Here is a 10,706-nt window from a genome sequence, read left to right as displayed (position 1 = left end):
GTTCTGCTCAGCAATAACAAAAACATCGCCATATTATCGACTCTGCATTCAGCACAAATCCAAAACGCAGCCCTGTACTAGACACTGTGAAGAAAGTAATTCTACCCCAGTCCAAACCAGCACAATGATTCTCACGCGAAAGAAGATATCTCATAGCGAAGAAACGAAATGTTTCTGTAGATACTTTAGTTATTAAAAGCTGGTTGTGATGATACCACATATCACAAAATAAGTCTGAGGTTTGTGTTCACCAGATCTCAATTAAATTTCAAGTGTGCTTAAGATTTGTAGCACTTAGACACTGATTTCCAAGTAAATACAGGTGGGCAAACAGTAAGTTCAATGTCTCAAGTCATCATTTACAGACTCCCTTACATATGTCCATTAACGTGGCTTGAAGGTGGAGACTAATTGTACTTTAAACATTATAAAATGTAGTCTCTCTGTAGTCTCTCTATTTGAAATTCCATTTAATTTTGGATAGCTGGACTGAGTTGACATGCTGCATTTCATAAATTCCTAGCATTTCAGTAGCTGTCCTTCAGAGCTGTAAATTGCTCACAACAGGCAATAAACAATTCCAGAATGGTTTCAAATTTTAGACAGAAGCAGGTACTATGCATACCCAGAAATAGCTGCTGAAGAATGTCATTTCTTAAAAGAGTGTAAATATACACACAGTCCTGTAAATTAGTTTAATGTAAAATAGAAATAGCACTAGCCATGGTGAGATGGACAGTTTATCAGCCTTCCAAGGTGGATAAATTCAGCAAAATCCATAACATACAAAATTTTTAGTCAACATGTAAGAGTTTAAGAAATATGAAATACAAACATGAAATCTGTGTTCTGAAATTTTCTTTTTTCCTTTAAATTTCAGCAACCAGATAGGTACTAATAATGTTGTTTCTTCCAAAGGAAGCAAACAGTAGGAAAATTACTTGTTACTTGACCCTAACCTAAAATATTTGCTACTTGAGCAAATGTTTTCCTGATTCTTTTTCAAATCACAGGTCACTGAAATAGTATTCGATCTTTAAGGACCTATATAACCTTTTTTTTTCCACAAAATAATAGGGTTATGTGGGTACTCCACCTTTCTTACCCCATCTTACACAGGATTAATCAGCTTCTGTCTTTAAACTAAATGAAGTCCACAAAAGCAAGCTGTACCTCAGACTGCACTACAAATCCTTTGTTTAAAAATAGCACACGCAAAATATTAATACTAGAGACCTCCTACCATACAGATTATTAATGAAGTAGTAAAATTGAAGGTTCAGTATCTTATGCTGATGGGAGTAGAGAAACAATTAGTCTCTCCTTGTCTTACTGTATTTTCTGCCAGGAGTAGAATACATTTGTAATGGAATATTGCAATGTATTTCTGCAACTTTCATTCTCTCTACAAGAATGTCACAGCCACAGCCTTTCCCTCTTCCAGCTTCTTCTGAACAGTGTCAGAGTATGCAGGGATGCCATGAGGAATACCAAGGCCCACTTGGAATTGAGAGTGACAAGGGATATCCTGCACAACAAGAAGGGCTTCTACAAGTACATCGGCAGTCAAACAAAGATTAGGGAAAATATGGAGTTGCTGCTGTATCAGAAGGACGTCCTGGTAACAGAAGACACAGAGAAGGCAGAATGCCTTCTTTGCCTCAGTCTTTACTGCTGAGGCTGGCCATCAAGAGTCCCAGACCTTGGGGGTTAGGAGAAGTCTGGAGAAAGGAAGACTTTCCGCTTGGTTGTAGAAGGTTGAGTTAGAGATTGGATAGGCAGACTTAGCAGCCATAAATTCATAGGCCCTGATGGGATGCACCCTCAGATTCCAAGGGAACTGGCAGATGTTATTGCTAAGTCACTCTCCATCATCTCTGAAAAATTATGAAAAATAGCAGAGGTGACTGGAGGAAGGCCAGTGTTACACCCATCTTCAAAAAGAGCAAGGAGGACCTGGGAAACTACAGTCAGTCAGTCTCACCTCCATCCCTGGAAAGGTGATGGAACAGATCATTCTGGAGGTCATCCTCAAGTATGTAGAAGACAAGTTCATCAGGAGTAGTCAGCATGTATTCCCTAAAGGGAAATCATGCTTGACCAATCTGATAGCCTTCTAAGATGACATGGCAGGGTGGGTTGACAAGGGGAGAGCAGTGGATGCTGTATACCTTTACTTGAGCAAGGCTTTTGACACTGTCTCCTATAACATCCTCATAGGTAAGCTCAGGAAATGTGGGTTAGATAAATGGATAGTGAGGTGAATTAAGAACTGGCTGAATGGCAGGACTCAGAGGGTCATGATCAATGGTGCAAAATTCAATTGGAGCCTAATAGTCAGTGGCATTTCCCATAGATCAATACTAGGTCCAGTCTTATTCAATTCATTTATCAACAACCTGGACAAATGGATGGAAAGTACCCTAAGCAAGTTTGCTGATAAAACAAAACTGGGGGAGTGGCCAATACACCTGAAGTCTGTGTTGCCATTCAGTTAGACCTTGATAGGCTGGAGAGTTGAGCAGAGAGAAACTTAAAGAGGTTCAACAAGGGCAAGTGTAAGGTACCCCCTACAGCACCAGCAGACATTGGGGTCTGGCCTACTACAGAGCAGTTCTGAGGAGAAGGACCTGAAAGTGTTGGTGAATGACAAGTTGACTATGAGCCAGCAGCGTGCCAGGAGGGCGAAAGGCATCCCAGGGTGCACTGGGAAGAGTGTGGCCAGTAGGTCAAGTGAGGTGAACCTGCCCCTCTTCTTGGCCCTAGTGAGGCCATATCTGGAGTTCTGTGTCCAATTCTGGGCTTCTCAGCACAGGAAAGACAAGGAGTTACTGGAAAGGGTCCAATGGAGGGTCACAAAGATGATTAGGGGTCTGGAGCATCTCCCTTATGAGGAGAGACTGCAGGAACTGGGCCTGTTAAGTCCAGAGAAGAGAAGACTGAGAGGGGATCTTATCAATACATATAAATATCTCAAGGCAAGTGTCCAGAGGATGGTACCTAGCAACAGGACAAGAAATAATGGCCATAAACTAAAACACAAGAAATTTCACCTCAACATAAGGATGTCTTCACATTGAGGATGGCAGCGCACTGGAAGAGGCTGCCCACGGAGGTCGTGGAGTCTCCCTCTCCGGAGACATTTGAAATCGATCTGGACATGTTCCTGTGTAACCTGCTCTAGGTGACCTTGCCTTGGCAGCAGGATTGGACTAGATGATCTCCAAAGGTTCTTTCCAACCCTAACTATTTTGTGATTCTTTTCAAAGTATATGCAAACACACATACCCCAATCACTGCGTCCATGCTGCTGAGCCTCTACCATATAGACAAGTATATTTTAAGATGTAGTAGTCCGAAGCACAAAGTAGTTATTGTGAGATTTTATTCTCCCCCTGGGATGAAAAAGAAGCGAATTTATATTCCATACTCCTCCTCAGTCCAGTGACCAGCTATCACCCAGAAAGACTGACTCAGTTTTAGGAAGCAGTACTTAAGCTTAAGAAGCCAAACAATACCCATACAACCACAACCATGCAGGATCTTGGAAAGGGCCTGAAACGTTTTACAGATTAAAAGTGGCCACTGAACTTCTCAGTGACACTTATGTGAGTGCTTCTGTGGCAACTTTACAGGATGACAAGAGTCACAACTACTGCAGCAACTAAATAGAAAAAACAAAAAACAACAGAGGAGAAATTAAAGTCATGCAACGAAATTGATGGTACTCTGCGTAATCATTTATGCTTTCAGAAAGAAGTAATACACGTTCATGAATTCGGAAGATTTAGTGATTTAGTGACTCCAGGTATCATAATGAATTCGTAGCAAGCAGAGTGTTATATTATTTTATAGACACAAAGGATTCCAGAAGGATGCAGCTATGTACACTGTATCAACATGCAGTATCTGACGATCACGAGACAAATTCCAAATTGTCATTTTCTTATTTTCAATCACTCGTCTGTTTTCACAAGTTTTGGTGACACTATCAGTGACACCTATGTAGCAGGACAGATTAGCTGCTATATTGCCCAATTTGTTTGCCCCCAGTTTCCTTTGAAGACATTTGTTTCTGTAAATGTATTAGTTACTCAAAATTATTTATCAAAGAAGATTTTACAAATGGATTTCACCAAGCTGACTTTGCTAGACAAAAAGGTAACTAGAATGCTCTTCCTCCAGTTTCAGCAAAATTCACCTGAAATGCTCGGGTTTGCCCTTTGAAACTGGTCTTCCTTGAAATCCTAAAATCACTTTTCAATGTATTTAGCTGCACCCATTTAAGTGCCACAGTAACACAACTGCAGACATTCACATATACCAATGCACAGAAAGAGAATTTTTTAACATGCAACATTAAAAAACTGTCGCTTTGTCCAGCCGGCACTATGCTTACCCTAGGAACCATGCATGCCTTTCTGCTACTTCTACGAAGTACAGACACAAAACAGCAGTACCCAAAAAACGTATAGCATTCTGGCAAAGTATTACTCTGACTTTACCTTACTTCATCTCACAGGTTTATAACAAACTGTCTGTAAAATTAGTACTTAGTAAGTGTAATTAGTCAAAGTTTGCACAACTTCACATGAGTTAACTTAAGCAAAGTTACTGTATTCACATGGTTTCAGAGGGTTCCTGAAATTAAAAAAAAACCCAAAACTGCTCTTATTATAATGTAATTTGTAATATATGATAGATTTTAAATACCATGGTAGAACACAGGAGGAGCAGAAGAGAATTAAAATAAACAACATCACCACACCCAAAAAAACCTCACAACACGGTTCTTAGTGATATCAGATATTTAGACTAAATTAAGTGGCATCACTTCATTTAACCCACAAAGTTATGTTAATCCTTACAAATTCATAGTATTATTTTTGGTTTGCTGATTGTACAGTGACTACTTGCCTAGTGATCCACACTCTGAATACAGCTCAGTGGGAGTTGATGAAATTTTTCAAAGAATAATAACTCTACGGTTGCTCCGTATCTCACATGTCTTCCCTATGTAGTCAACAGAGAGAGTATGCTCTCTGCTGGGCTCCTGAGTCTGACCCTAAGGGTGCTATTTAGTTTTAGAACACTATTCTAATGACCTCTACCCAACAAAGGGGAAAACATTTGCTCTAATCACTTGTAGCATCTCTGTTCTCGTATGAACATGAAAGGATGAAGTATAAAGTGGTCTGAGCCAGGAATACCTGAGCTTGGTGGTCATAGCAAAATAAAGATCAAGTATTATGCAACTGATGAGTATCCTTACACTGGAGACCAATAGTCTTTGTGTGCCTCCATGAGATTGAAAAGTATCTTGATCCGAAAAGAGACATTGAGTATGTCACAATTATCAGCCACCAGAAAAGTATAAGTAAATCCATTACATATTGAAAAGGATCTAATTTTGTCACATCTGAGTGCCTAATATTTTCTCCTAGATTGAGTGCTTTGAAGACAAACAGATTATACAAAATGCTAATGCAGTGTAAATTTCAAGGTATTTCTCAACTTGAAGCACTATGTTTGTTTTTTAATAATGCCTTTTCTTTTTTTGCATCTGCCACTTCAGAAACAGGCTGCATTAAAAGAAGACAGCCCAGCTAAGGTCTGATTCCCAGAGAAAGGATTTTTAATGTTTCCAAGGCATAATGCTGTTCCCTTTCAGAGACACAGGTGTGATTTGGAGCCAGTGGAGCAGAAGTGGTAAAGACTGGGGTCAGGCAGGGAAAAGATGAAGCCTGTGGAAAAGCAGAACACCTCAAAGGATATGGTTATGGCAAATGATGATATGATGCTAAAATACCAGGAAAACAAATGCTACAGTGCTTAAGTCAGTTGGCACAAATGCTGTTCTGATTAATTTAAAAAACAGAAGAGTGGTAAAACTTTAGGTAGCTCAGAAAGGCTTCTAGCTCACAGAAAGGCATCCATCACATTATCAGCAAAGCACATCTGTCAACCACCTGTCATGTGATGTATCAAAAGAAAAGACAACATTCTTACAGCAGTGATCCCCTCTCCAGCAACATGACAAAAGGGGACCCAGCATTTGTCTTTCCTCAGGATTTGTTTTTATCCCCTCTCCAGGGAACACACTTCAACTTCCAAGGAAACCCCTCCAGTTCTGATATCATGGCTCATCATCTCTTGGAAGTAAACACAAATTGCTGACAAGAGTTAATACTGTGCTCTATATTGACTTTGGCCAAAATCCATCCTGGCTCATGACAGCAAGAGCATGACAGGTTTTGGACATTTTCTTTATGCAGCAGAACTCCTCTCCTTTGCTGTAGTACAGCAGTATATCCCATGAGCATCGCCTGCCTTCACAATTTAAGTAGCTCATGTTAAGAACAGCATGCTTTTCTCATTTTATGACATCCCCCAGAACCACATTTTCTATACAGCCCCAGATGACATGACTGGGGGCACACTGTTAACATAATCACATTAGGAGACTTCAGAATTGTACGATGCATAAAATCTCACAGTCTGGCAGAACTGAAATCAGAGCCTGATGAGCAGCCAACTTGGCTGAAAGTACAAGGCACACAAATAAAACAGACCCCAAGACTAAAAAGCAAAGCAATGAAATATGAGGACTCTCAGAGTCAGAAGAATTTAACTCAAATTAAGGATAAAAACTTTCCGTTCCAGATTCATCCACCCATTCATGCTCAAATTAATTTAGTTCATTTTCCAATAAAATTATCCAATTTGTGAAATATCACATAAAAATTGCCTGGTAGGTCTTAAAGCCTTTGTTCTTTCCAATTGAAGGTCTTGGACACGAAAATTTAAAATGGCTTTCCATGAAGTTTTTTCCTGCAATTTATAGAGAGAAATAAGTACTACAGCATTTCTAGCTACAGGTTTTATCTTGAAGTGTCAGTGGATATTGGATCATTCTTTGCTCCAGCTGAGGAATGGAAAAGGATTCCCAACAAGAGATCTGTGCCGTTAGAAGAGGAGCACGTGTCTATGAAGAGCCTGGATGAAATCTTTCCATCTTACCCCCGAAATTCAAATAGATCTGAGATTGGCCACAAATTAAAAACAAAATGCAACATCCAGTAACGCAATCAAAGGCTAAACCTTTCCAGTGTGGGCAGTGCACTGGAGCACTCACTACCCGGAGGACCAAATACGTAAGTTCCTTAACTTTTTTTTGTCTACTCCTGAACCATTACAAATACTTCTTAGACGAATAGTGTCCAGTTCTGGACTCCTCAGTACAAGAGGGACATGGAACTCCTGGAGCATCTGTCTTACAATGAAAGGCTGAAGGAGTTGGGCCTGTTTAGTCTTGAGAAGAGACAGTTGAGAAGGAACCTCATTAATGTATATGAACAGGGGATGCCAAGAAGATGTAGCCAGGCTCTTCTCAGTGTTGCACACTAATAAAACAAAATGTAATGGACAGAAAGTGATGCACAGGAAGTTCCACCTGAATATGAGGAAGAACTTATTTACCATGTGAGTGACCATGCACTGGAATAATTGTCCAGGGAGGTTGCGGACTCTCCCGCACTGGAGATATTCAAGAACCATCTGGACACAATCCTGTGCCATGTGCTCTAGGATGGCGCTGCTTGAGCAAGGAGGTTGGACCAGATGACCCCCTGTGGTCCCTTCCAACCCGACTGATTCTGTGATTCTGCAAATAAACTAATGAACATGGCTGAGTTCTCAATAAACCAGATCTCCGGTTGGCAATTCACTACATATACATATAAGCCAAAGGCACTTAATCCTTTTGTGTTTAATTACTCATTATTGCTCATTAATGTAACAATACAGAAGGCTAGCTGCATTTTAAATTAAATGAATGCAAAATAAAACTCCAAACAAAACAAAACAAAACAAAACCCTAAATAACCCTCCATGCAATTCCACTATAATCTAAATTCACACATTAGGTCATCAGCCTGGAAAGACTTTCCACTTTTTTTTGTCCTAGTGAAACAATTGCCCACCAAGCATATGTAAAGAGTAAAGCAAACAATACTTGGACTCAAAATAACCAACCACCTTGCCAAGAAATCTAACTGAATTTAGTCCAAAAAACGTGATCAGATGGGGAGGGAGCGAGCAAAGCTGGAAAGACACTCTTTACTGTTACTCTTCCTGTTTAACTGCAATCAGTGCAAACACAGCTCCAACACAGACTTGAATGTTTTCAATTATAAGCTAACAGAACTGTGCAACTGATACACCAAACTGTGGAGAGGTATCATCCATCCTATAATAAAACTAACTTTTTATTTTACTTAATTAAATTCAAAATATGCTTATTGTAATACATGCTTATTTTAATACCTGGAACAAGGCAGTAAGTACCTGGCAGTAAATAATTTCATCTCAAATGTCTGCTACTACACTGAGGACTGGATCAGGACACTGATCTGTTACTGGGTTTCATTTATTTATGGCTTTTAGAAGCTCAGTTGCTGAAACTCAGACTGAACCAGTTGCTGAAGCAGAGATGGAACCACATGTATCCAAGAAAATTTCACCTTGATTTCCATGGGTATTCTATCAAGCTGAGGAGTGACAGAGTCCATAAGTGTTTACTGGTAAATTTTTCCTGACTTCAACCCTAGTTTTCTCTCACTACGTCCATCTGCTATGCTTTGTTCCTCTCTATGTCAAGCCCTACATCAAAGCACACGTGCCAGTCTTACTAGTCTGGGGACAGAAGGTAGAGCATTTTGCGGAACTGAACCACAAAATGATCAAGACTAAAAAACACATAACTGAGATTAAAAATATGGACAACTAATTTGAGTTTCTTTTTTTGTAAATACCTTTCTCACAGTTTTCAATGCCAATGTTATGACAAACATATGAAGAGTAATAAACCACAATGTGTGGACACCAACTGTTTTACAGCACTGAAGATGAAAGTGTGTGCTGAGCTAGGTGGATTTTTCAAATTTCTGCCTTTCTCTAAAAAATATTTGAGGTGACAAACAACTAAAACACATGAAATAATTTAAACAAAAAGATAAATAACTTTTCTGAAGTCTTGCTTGTACTTCACATGATTTTGTTATATTCTATTGTATAAGACTCCCCAAACACTTTCAATATACTCATTACTCACATAAGTGGTCCTAAGGGCTTTAGTGGGACTACTTATATAAGAAAACCACCTTATATGTGTTTAAACAAAAATAAGGTGTGGGCTACAAATAGACAAAAAGTTGAGCTGTAACATACACCTGCTTCTAGCACTTCAGGACAGGAAAGGGAAACAAGAAAACAAAGGGCACACTGTTCCTCAGCTGACGTTGGCACACACCTAATAAATACAGCCAACTATGAAAGATATTCAAAGCTATTTATAAAGCGGAATGTGAATAGGAAACATTTACCTCAAATCACTGCCCACCTGATAGTAATTAACTATCACGCTTTATTTGTTTGCAATTTTCATGTACAAGAATCATAACAAATTACATTAAATGCGTCACATGAATTTAGCAAAACTATAGGATGTGTCTGCACAGTGAAGCCACTGAAAGCTATTTCTCTTTCTTCCTATTATTCTCTTAGACAATCACCTAGACTAATCTCAAATTGCTCCTGCAAACCCACTAACCAAGACACTGACATAGACTATCACCAAAAGGAGATAGATGCTTTCACAGGCTACCACTGTCCATGAGTCAGACTTTTTTTTCAGTTTCTGGCTGACTTTAGGTTAGGTTATTGTTTCTGCAAAGTTTGAAACAGCCTTTTATTATTGCTGCTCTCTCTCTATAGAAAGCAAGTATATAGCAAGGAGGGCATCTTTGAAAAGACCTGTATAAAGTAACTGTATGAAGTTACTGATATGCCTGAAATGAAGCAGTTCAGTAAGACTAACCAATATTAGGCAAAAAAGACCAATCACCTCCAGTTGTGCACATAAGTAGCAGGATATGTAGCTGAAAATTTCTCTGAAGAAACTTTTAATCTCAAAATCCAAACACATTTTTAAATGTGGCTAGAACCAAATTACTGGGATAGATAAGAATTCAAGATACACTATACAGAGACTATATATATTCATGCATGTGGGGTTTTTTTTACTGTCTCTTGATTAACTGTCAAATTCTCACACTTAGATTACTTGGTTTTTATCTTAAATTACAGTTTTAAAATGAAGCAGAATCACTCTGAATTTTTATGGCCAACATTTTCATACTAATTTTGAGCATTTCAGGTTTCAAGTAGATTACTGCGAGTCACCAAAATGTGACTCTGTAAACTGGAACGGGGCCCAATAGTGGCAGACTGATGGTAACCGGGTTTAATCTCAAACCAGGCTGCCATCAGTCGTCTTTCATTTCACTGACACAGAAGGCAAAGTCTCTCACAGTGATCCTCTCAGACCGAGAGCGTTACTTACCAACATCGTTAACCTGAAGGCAAATGTGTTGTTGGTCAGCCTTTACCAGGAAAAGATTGACAGAGGCGCAAGAAAGATGCTGGGGGCTGGACAGTGAAAAGCAGCGGGAGAAAGTTCCCCGGGGGGAGCCGGTAAGGACTTTGCATCCTCTGAGTTCCACCGGCCTGGCTTTCCCACGTGGGTCCCTGGCAGAGCAGCAGAGAGGTTTTACCAGGAAAAGATTGACAGAGGCGCAAGAAAGATGCTGGGGGCTGGACAGTGAAAAGCAGCGGGAGAAAGTTCCCCTGGGGGAGCCGGTAAGGAC

The sequence above is a fragment of the Acanthisitta chloris genome, unplaced genomic scaffold (genome assembly GCF_000695815.1).
Source record: "Acanthisitta chloris isolate BGI_N310 unplaced genomic scaffold, ASM69581v1 scaffold7760, whole genome shotgun sequence".
Classification (NCBI taxonomy): Eukaryota; Metazoa; Chordata; class Aves; order Passeriformes; family Acanthisittidae; genus Acanthisitta; species Acanthisitta chloris.
Note: the sequence above shows the minus strand (reverse complement) of the source record.